Raw genomic sequence first — 10,592 nt, forward strand, 5'->3', positions numbered from 1 at the left:
TTAATAAAAAGAAATAATACATTTGCAAATTGCTAATTTCTAAGATGCCTGATTAAGTTATACGTAACACTAACATCCTGATATTAGATAAAACGTGGTTTTACTTTACAGTCATTAGTGGCACTTTTCTGATGCCAGGTGTCAGTTTATTTCATACTTTGGTATGGTGGACTGAGTAGAGAATGTTTCTGTAGTGATTTACAGATTTTGCAGGTTTAGCCAACTGCAGCATCTCTAATTTGAGATGGTATCAGGAAACGTACAACCGTATAGTAGCTGTTATGGCAGGACATTCGTTAGTTATGTGTAACACACAGAGTATCATATTTATATTTTTGCAGTTTGCTACAGTTTAAATTGCAAAAGGAACTTTTCTTTTTTTGTTTTGATTTTTTTTGCTACTCATTGTAAAACTGAGGGGTTGACACCCGATCAGAGAATGGTGCTAAGCACAGGAATAGCTGATAACCACCTTTTAATACTGGCAAAATTTATACATATCTGAAAGTTTATTTCCTGTAGTATTTTATTTCCTGTAGTATTTTATTTATTTTTATTTATACTTTGTTAACCAGATAAGTGAACTGATCCAGTGACACTTTTCTACCATGACCCACTCCACACTGACAAACTGGAAAACCACAGGCCCAGATGCAGTGCCTATCTTCTGGCTAAAAGTATTAACATCTTTATATAAAGATTTACCCATGAGTAAGAATTATTTATATGCACACCCTGAACAGACACCAGCCTGGATAACAACAGGAAAAACAATGGTCCTACTTAAGAACGAACATGCAAGCTATCCTAAAAACTATAGACCAATAACTTGCCTTCAGATGACATATAAACTATACACTATAATCATTTAGAAGAACACTCAGTCATGGCAATAGAACAAAAGGGTAACAAGAGAAAGTCATATGGAACAAAGAATCATTTGTTGTTAAACAAAGTCATAATAGAGAACTGTAAAAAGGGAAACAACCTAAGTATGGCATGGATAGACTACAAAAAGCATGCGATAATATCCCACATTCATGGATAAAAGAGTGTTTAAAAATGTATATGGTACACCCTACACTGATCGATTACATTACAGTGACCATGAAACAGTGGCAAACCACTTCACAGTTTAACCCAGTGATAAAGGACAAATTATTATTTCAAGGATAAACATTCAAAGGGGGACATTCCAGGGTGACTCTTTGTCACCGCTGCTCTTTTGTCTTGCCCTTAACCCATTAAGATGTCTACTTAACAGATAAGGTCATGGCTATAATTTGGCTGCTAGAAAACAACAAATTATAAAGATTTCTCATCTTTTTGTGGATGATTTAAAACTGTATAGTTCATCAGATGAGGAACTGAAAGCACAGCTGCAAGTAGTCAAAACTTTTTCAGATGATACAAGAATGTCATTTGGTCTTGATAAATGTGCAAAAGCAACCTTTAAAGCAGGAAAGCTGCAGCACCAAGAAAACATCAGTTTGGGACAAGAATGTGATATAAAAGAACTTGATCAAGAGGGAGTCTAGAAATATTTGGGAATTGATGAAGGATCAACAATAAAACATGAATAAATACAAATAAAACTTCGTAAGGAATATTTTAGAAGACTAAATTTAATACTGAAAACAGTGTTGACTTCTAGGAAAAAAGTCAACGCTATAAATTAATTTGCTCTTCCTGTCGCTTTGGACTGATTGACTGTCCCCAAAAGGCTTTGGATAGGTTAGACAGGAAAACAAGAAGGATGCTTCATGCTTTATAAAAAATCATTGTGTATACTAAGATTATATATTCCCCATGCTGAAGGAGGTATGGTCCTCCTCGAAAATGATTACCTGTACAGATCTACAATCGTAGGACTCTATACATGTCTGCTGACCTCACAATACCCAAACATAGTGAAAGTTTTAAAACATGAGGAGAATAAGTCTAAGATGTGTTCCCTACTTAGTTTAGCAAAAACATATTGGTGTCATGCAGGAATGGAAATCAAACCAGAAGTAGCTAAAAATCAGGCAGTAACTGAATGTGCCAAAAAACAAAAGAAAGAATATAAGGTGAAGGATCAGATGAGAAGGCAAGAAATGTGAAAAATGCATAAGTATAGAAAACTACTGGAACAGCCTCATGTTGATCATGATCAAACACAGGAATGGTTAATAAGAGGTGAAGTTAAACCAAAAGATGAAAGGTTAATATTGGCAGCCCAAGAGAGTGGACTACATACACGTTGGTTTACAAAGTCCATTGAATATGTGAGAGAAACAGACAAATGTAGGTTTTGTAACACAGAATTGTAAACAGTTGCAGAAGGACTGTATACTGAAAGACATAATAATGTGACAAGACTGTTGCATTAGGGATTGTGCAAACATTATAATATTATAGTAACTGAATAGCACTGGAAACATGAGCCACAGAGCATTATACTAAATGATGAAGTTTATATCACATGGGATCACCCATTGCCAACAGCTCAAAAAAAATGAAAATCAAAAGATGCAACTGCTCTGATAAAGAGACCAAAATTCATGTCCAGAGTATGAATCAAAACAAAATGAGAGAAATTGGTCTCACCATGATGTATTTTTAAATAAAACTCCGTAACTCCGTAGTTGCAAAAAAATGAAGCTTTATTCCATATAACAAGAGAAACGATAAGCGCTTTTGCGTAGGTAAGACTACGCTTCATCAGTCTTACCTACGTGAAAGTGCTTATCGTTTCTCTTGTTATATGGAATAAAGCTTCATTTTTTTGCAACTACGGAGTTACAGAGTTTTATTTAAAACTAAATCGTGGTGAGACCAATTTCTCTCATTTTGTTTTAGCTCAAAAAAAATGCGAGAGAAAACCATGAAAAGAAGTTAAAAGTAGCATTGATCTTTGACATTGCTATACCCATTGATTACAGTGTTTTATGTACAGAGAGACACAAAGTCATAAAATATCAGGATTTGCAGGCAGAAATGATGGCAACATGAAAGAAGGATACCCAGGCATTTCCAACAGTAGTAGGAGCAACGGGTCTTATAAAAATGAATTTACAATTTTATTTAGCTATGTTAACGATTGCAGGTGTTGAGAAGACCACTTCTGGCTAACATCAAAGATTAAAATAATACTAATTTCATGAACTTTAATCATACTTTGAATTAGGAATGGGGTCCATTCCTGTCATGGTATTAGAAACCCAAAAGATTTGGAGAAATTAAAAGAAGACAAAGGTAAAATAGACTGACCTTTGAAGGGTGAGAGTCTATATTCTCAACATGTTGAATAATATGGTGCTTGAGTTAACTTTTGGAAAACTCCCTTTTTCCATTGATTTTAGCTAAGAGAGGCCTTCAGACCAATGTAATACCTGACCTCAGCTGGATAAATAACTATGAAACCATTTTGCAGTTTCCACATAAACAGGTTTTGTTAATTCTTCGCATTTCGTTTTTAAACTTTTATATGCATGTACAATTTATAGTGAATAATATATGGATATAAAAACATTCACATAAACTAATTAAATTCGGTCAAAATTGTTTCAGAGTACATCCATATTTAAGAAAAGGACATTCTCCCCGGGATTCATGAAGCTCGGCCCAAGGCCGGTGTAAGGCTTGCGCCGGCAGTGCAGTGAATAATCGGCGTAGCAGCGCCATATGCATAGTAATGAGTGCGTGCCGCAACCACAGACACGTGTGGAGGGCATGTGAGCGAGCCCAAGTAGGATGCGGCCGTAGGCGTGGCCAAGCCGGCAGGCGATGAGCAAACTAAAGTGCTGACTTCCGCAGGCCGCCTGCAATAGTAACCGCACCAGCCAGGGTCCGTGGGTAATGAAACGTACGCAGAGTATGCAACATAGTACCCGTTCACACAAAACGGAGAACCAAACATTAACCCACGAAGTCCAAAGTGTACCCGTCCAAGGAACAAAGGATACGCGTAATACCGTGTCCGTCACGCAATGCACTGTCAGTGGGCATACCCAGTGAAGGTGTACCGCAGCATGTCAGCGCCGCACCTACATAGAAGTAGCCACATGGGCATGGTCACCAGCAGTAGTGAGAGTACACAGCCGGGTAGCCGTGTCGATATAACAACAAGAAGGAAACCAGATACCCTAAACACAGACAAACATGTGCATAGCAACATGTACTACACCCAGCAACGTGCCCGTTGCATACACATAGGACGGCGTATGCCTAAGCGTAATATCCAGAAGCAGAACCCATGCATGCAAATGTAATACACAACAGCCCTGTCATAGCATGTAACCCGCACCCATGTACGACCGTGCACCCAACCCAGCTAGCAGCCTTGCGCAGCTGCACACCTACACACAATGGGTATACCTGAAATGTCGTAAGAAGTATTTTCCTAGGCAGTGCCACGTGGGCAAATATGTACCCCACATGTTAACATCCCACCTCAGGTACAGATATCCAAATGGCTGCATGTGAATGTGTCGGCAGAATGTGTACATCCCGCATGTGGTAGGGACCTGTCGAAACCCCATAGGCGTGCACACGCCACAGTGCCCATAACTGTACACATCTGGACAAGGCAGTATGTTCAGCCACCGTACTGATGATTAGCTATGCAGACATGTCAAACACAACACATATGGCGGAACATCTGCCCACCAAGCAGGACGCCCCAACAGGGTGCCAAAGGCACAGAAGGTGAAGGTGGGACATCACACATTGAGAATAGCGTTGCCGGATGGCCAAACACCCACGGCCAACGCAAAGGATGGAATAACATGTATATGCCTGGATGAATGGGTATGTCATAGCATGGGAATAGGCCAAGCTATCCACCATAATAGCCATGTGTACCAGATACAAACAGCCAGTAACACGCAGTAGTAATGCAGGAAGGCATACATGACTGTGGGAATAGCACAGGACATATGGCATGTGCCAAGTGTTGACGCATGACACAAATGTCCAGGATGGGGCTCCCTGCAAAGAGGAACATGTGCCAACCCCACCCCCCACAGATGTACCGGCAGTGGAAACACATCCCAAACACACACCAACACTACCGTCCATCCCACGATAGCAACGGAGGCTGGTCAAAGACCACCATGACGTGTGCACAAACAGGGACACGTGTAACCGTTGCCCTAACAACCCCCCTCAGGCCAAAGAATAATAGTATGGACATATGCATGTAATGCTGTGAAGGATGTGTGGTAGTCCTCAGTATCACAGAGGTAGGTACACAGATACTCTGTAATCAACTGTGACATATGTGCACTGTAGACAGCATACCTGCAGGTAATACATAGTTCAATCATGTGCCACAGAAATATACACATATGAATGAGGATAGGGGATAGACAAGTGTGAATGGGACAAACTATGAACATAGGTTCATAGGTCCATAGGTACATAGTAGGCTATCTACCCAAGGGCAGCTATAACACTAGCCCATAGTTATGTTTCCTTTGCCAACCCTCCAGTCTGGAGATAAAATGCCTATTATATTGCTGTACCTCTGTCAAGCAGTGACAATGATGTAATCCCTGGGGTATATCTGCAATCTCCCATCCATTGGTCAAGATCCCCCTCGAACAAGGCCAGCAAGGTTCTCTGCCTCACATGTACTGGGATGTTGTTCCACAGCATAGTGAGTGTCTGGGTGATGTATCTGTCCCTCCAACACATTCTATTAATGACCGTGTCAAAGTTCACGTCACCTGCCCCTGTGGTTCTGAGGGATGTAGATCCATTAGGTGAAGCATAGTCATCAAATATGGGTCGACATGGCCTCGTATGTCAGGCACAGGTCACCACTGAACAAGTGGTATGTGACTGAATGGAGCAGGAGTCCTTACAGTCGGGCAGCATAACACAAATTCCTGACACCCTGCATCCGTCTGACGATGAACCTATGGGGCCTTCCCAGCTGCTGCAGGTGTCAGGTCAGATACCTTCCGAACGGGGCAATGTACTCAATCATAGGTCTAATGAGTGATGAGTACAAGGAGACGATGACCTCCCCTGATCTAGATGTGAATCCCTGCACGATCAGGTGGGCAATGTAGAAGTTCTACCGAACCATGTTAGCAACGTGTGTATCGAACGAATGGTGACTGACAACCTGGGTCCCCAGATCCCTGGTAATTCCGGCTGTGCTCAGTGGATTGCCACCTATATGGCAGCTAGGGGTAACCCTGTTCTTCCCGAAGGGTATAACTATGCATTACCCGGCATTTAGCTGTAGGCCATGTCCCTGGCAGCAGATATTCATATCTGTGAGGCCCCTCTGAAGGATATCTGTGTCAGATGTCCGTCCCACTATGGCACCCAGTTCGCAGTCATCTGCAAACAATGTCAGCCATAACCCCCCTGTGTTTGTTTGTACTTTGGAAATGTAGATGCAGAAAAAGAGTGGACCCAGGACAGAGCCCCGTGGGACACCGCCTGTGACTGGCAGTGAGTCTGACATGGTGCCAGCAAGTATGACCGTGTGGGTTGTGTCACCTAGCCAGTTTGCAACCCATCCTGCGATGTACGGGTTCACATCCAAGCCGATGGGTTTATCAATGATACCCGAGGGGGGTATTGTGTTGAAGGCCTTTGCCAGGTCGAGGTAGGCTGTATGGACTGCCTGACCCTCATCAATGGCCTCGGTGACTGTTCCTAAAACGTCAACCAAGTTTTAAATGCATGATCTGCCTGTGACCAAGCCAAACTGGGTTGGATGCAAAGTATGCAAGTCCCCTATGTTGTCATCTATGAGCTCCAGTATGATCCTTCCCCATGGCTTTGCAGATAAGGCTTCCAAAGCTAATGGGACGGTAATAACCAGGGTCAGTGTAGGCACTGCCCCTGTGAAGTGGGACTACAGTCGCCGTGCGCCACAACTCGGGTACGTTACCTGAGGTGAGGCTAAGATTAAACAGCCGTCCTAACTGTGGGTCTAATTCCTCAATGAGATCGCGGAGTACACAGCCGGGACACCATCTGGTCCCATGGATGCTGTGCTCACTACCTTGGAGAGAGCATGTCCCACCTGTGCGTTACAGAACACTCGGGGGCCACAATCTTCTGGTACAGACATCTCTCCATGTGGGGGGGAGGGGGTGGAGATGTTTTCACCGAACCTGTCAGCCAGTATGTTGGCAATGTGTGTATGTTCAGTAAACTTCACATCATTGTGAACCCAGTCAGAGCATATCTGGGAGTGTCCTCACATGTGTCCAACATAGCTAAAGAAGGCCGTATGATTGTCTGTCAAGTTCTTGGTGATATATCTGTTGGACCTGCCCCGGATGATGTCATGAGAGCTTGTAGTTCGTCACATATAATGAGCAAGGGTGTCATACCTCACAAGGAGTCTGCTCTGTCTTGTAGTAGCTATCTCCTCTCATTATAGAGCTTGTGTATGGCTGGGGTACACCACACTGGATGCTTGGCATTGGTACAAAGACTCACAGTTGTGTAAGGGATTGCCTGATCCATGCAGTCCTGTAGGTGCTGGTAGAAGGCATATGTAAGTGATTCAGTGGCTTGAGTAATGTTCACCACTGGCTCAGGGGCCTTAAAGGAGACCACACTACTGTTTAGAAATGTGAAGTCGGCTTTTGAGAAAGCCATATGTATGGTAACCGGCACCACCCACAGCATTGTATGTCAATAGCAGAAGCTATTGTCCAAATAACATATTATTAACTTTATTATTAAAATATGTATTATTATTTATTTAGTTATATGTTTCAGCCAATTACACTTGAAAATGCCCAGTAAGACCGGGCGAAAGTGCCCGTGATCTACTTGTTATGGTGGTGTCATTCTGACAATAAAGTGGTGATACTTCCCTATTGAAACTTCTGGGGATTATTTAAAGCAGTTGCTAACCTGCATCTATGGATGTACACCATTTGGTTTCAGTTTTGAAAAACCTGTTTTTTGTAGCACTACATAATATGGGTAGTCAAACAGACATCCGCGATTGGGGAACATACAGCAGCAGTCAAAACCGCCGGCCACATGGACACAGTCCAACAAGTTCTACACTTTACATATGCACATGGGTGTCCATTGTAGGACCCAAAAATTGTTCCGTATGGAATACCATCCAGCCGTTATCGTTCTACCAGAAGAAGCGACAGTCGTGAGTACGGCACAGCTAGACATATGCACCACCAGCGTGTTTAAGGTTGATGACAAGTGTCCATGAAATGCAGGACATATGAACAGAAATCCCCAGATTGTCGAGTCCATAGAAGTGCGTCCACATCCCAGTCCCGCACACATGAAGGTTGTGTAATGGGTACTGTCGAGGGTTGCAGCCATGGGATCGTGGGTATGCAGAAATGGGGCTCGGTGTTGTTTGGCAGATAATCCGTTGTCCCGCCCCGTGGGAGGGATGTGGGTGTAGTACATGCCTCACTCCCCACTAATAATGCAAAGCATCCACCGGATAATGCTAAATGCAGGTGTGAAATGTGTACAGCCCTATACCAGTGTCCAGTAGTCAATTCCCATGGACGGACAAACGTACGACCAAGATGGCACCCATAACTGCAAACCCGGTGGAATTACACAGCTGCATTAAGGCATAACACAGGAAATACAGATGGGAACTACAGTAGACACTCCCCATACAAAGTCAGACCGCCGTGCGAATACCGGCATACACAGCACTCAATCTGCCAGCAACAAAATGGGGATTACTCACTGCCATACTGCGGAACAAATGGGCGACCTGTGGAACACATACTAATGGCACACCAACAACGTCAACTAGGAAGGTCATAGGATTTTTAAACTATGGCGTTCCCACTTATAAAGAACATCCTTCAATGAATTAATAGGATCTACATGTTTTGGTGGTGTTATGTTGACAATACAGTGGCGGATATTTCCTATTGGGACTTCTGAGGATTATTTAAAGCAGTTGCTAACCTGCATCTTTGGATGTACACCATTTGGTTTCAGTTCTGAAAAACCTGGTTTTCGTAGCACCACATAATATGGGTAGTCAAACAGACATCCGCGATTGGGAAACATACAGCAGCAGTCAAAACCACTGGCCAGATGGACACAGTCCAGCAACATCTACACTTTACATATGCACATTGGTGTCCATTGTAGGACCCCAAAAATTGATCCGTATGCAATATCTACCAGCTGCGACCGATAGACCCAGAAGAACTGATAGCCGTGACTACGGCACAGCTAGACATGTGCACCACCAGTGTGTTTAAGGTTGATGACAAGTGTCCATGAAATGCAGGACATATGAACAGAAATCCCCAGATTGTCGGGACCATAGAGGTGCGTCCACTTCCCAGTCCCGCACACCTGAGGAATGTGTAATGGGTACGGTCGAGGGTTGCAGCCATGGGATCCTGGGTATGCAGAAATGGGGCTCGGTGTTGTTTGGCAGATAATCCGTTGTCCCGCCCCATGGGAGGGATGTGGGTATAGCACATGCTTTACTCCCCACCAATAATGCAAAGCATCCCCCGGATAATGCTAAATGCAGGTGTGAAATGTGTACAGCCCTATACCAGTGTCCAGTAGGCAATACCCATGGATGGACAAGCGTACGACCAAGATGGCACCCACAACTGCACACCTGGTGGAATTACACAGCTGCTGTAAGGCATAACACAGGAAATACAGATAGGGACTACAGTAGACACACCCTAAGGTTAAAGCAGGGAAAGGTACAGCCCTAACCCGCCAGACCCAAAAATATGGGAACTGGGCCCAAAAGGACCCTAACCAACTTGGAACAACAACTCAATAGGAAACAAGGATTAAATAGGGTACCCCATAAAAGCACCCAATGAATTAAGGATCACTGGGGTTTTTTTAAAAAAAGTGGGGATATTTTCCCATTTGGGGCCTTTTAGGAATTAAAGCAGTGGAACCTCATCTTTTTAACACAGTTTAAATTTGGAAACTGGTTCTAGCACACATAAATGGGTAATAAAAGACTCGGTTGGGGGTTTTGGACAAACCCCTGGCCGATGAATTTTCCAGTTCTTTAAAATTTACATTGGTCCATTTTAGGACCCATTTTTCGTAAATTACACTGTTTTCGCCCACCCAAAAGGGAAACCGACACCCAGGGAACATAGCACCACCCCCTTTGGGATGACAAGGGCCAAAATCAACTTTAACAAAAACCCCAATTGGGTCCATTGAAAGGGCCCCAAAAATCCGACATGAAATTTAATGGGGGCCCTCAGGGCAGCCTGGATCGGAAGCAGAAATGGGCCCCGTGTTTTTGGGATAAAGTTTTCCATGAGGATTGAACAAATCCCCATCCCACCAATAAGAAAGCCCACCCATGCAAATGAAAGGGGTGAAAAGGGTACAGCCTTCCCGGCCATGGGAATTCCTGGATGGAAAGGGGCCGGTTTGGGAATAACTGCCCAAAACCCCCCGGGAAAAAGGGGGTGGGATAACACAGGAATACAAAAGGGCTAAGAACACCCATAAAAGTAAACCGGTGTGAGGTACCAAACCCTAAACCCAGCCCATGGATCACTTGCCCCGAACAAATGGACTGGGAACCCAAAAAGCACACCAATAACGGGGGAAAAAAAAAGACCAAAAAA

Source organism: Protopterus annectens, chromosome 13.part0 (assembly GCF_019279795.1).
Source record: "Protopterus annectens isolate FY-2018-M chromosome 13.part0, PAN1.0, whole genome shotgun sequence".
Taxonomy (NCBI): Eukaryota; Metazoa; Chordata; order Ceratodontiformes; family Protopteridae; genus Protopterus; species Protopterus annectens.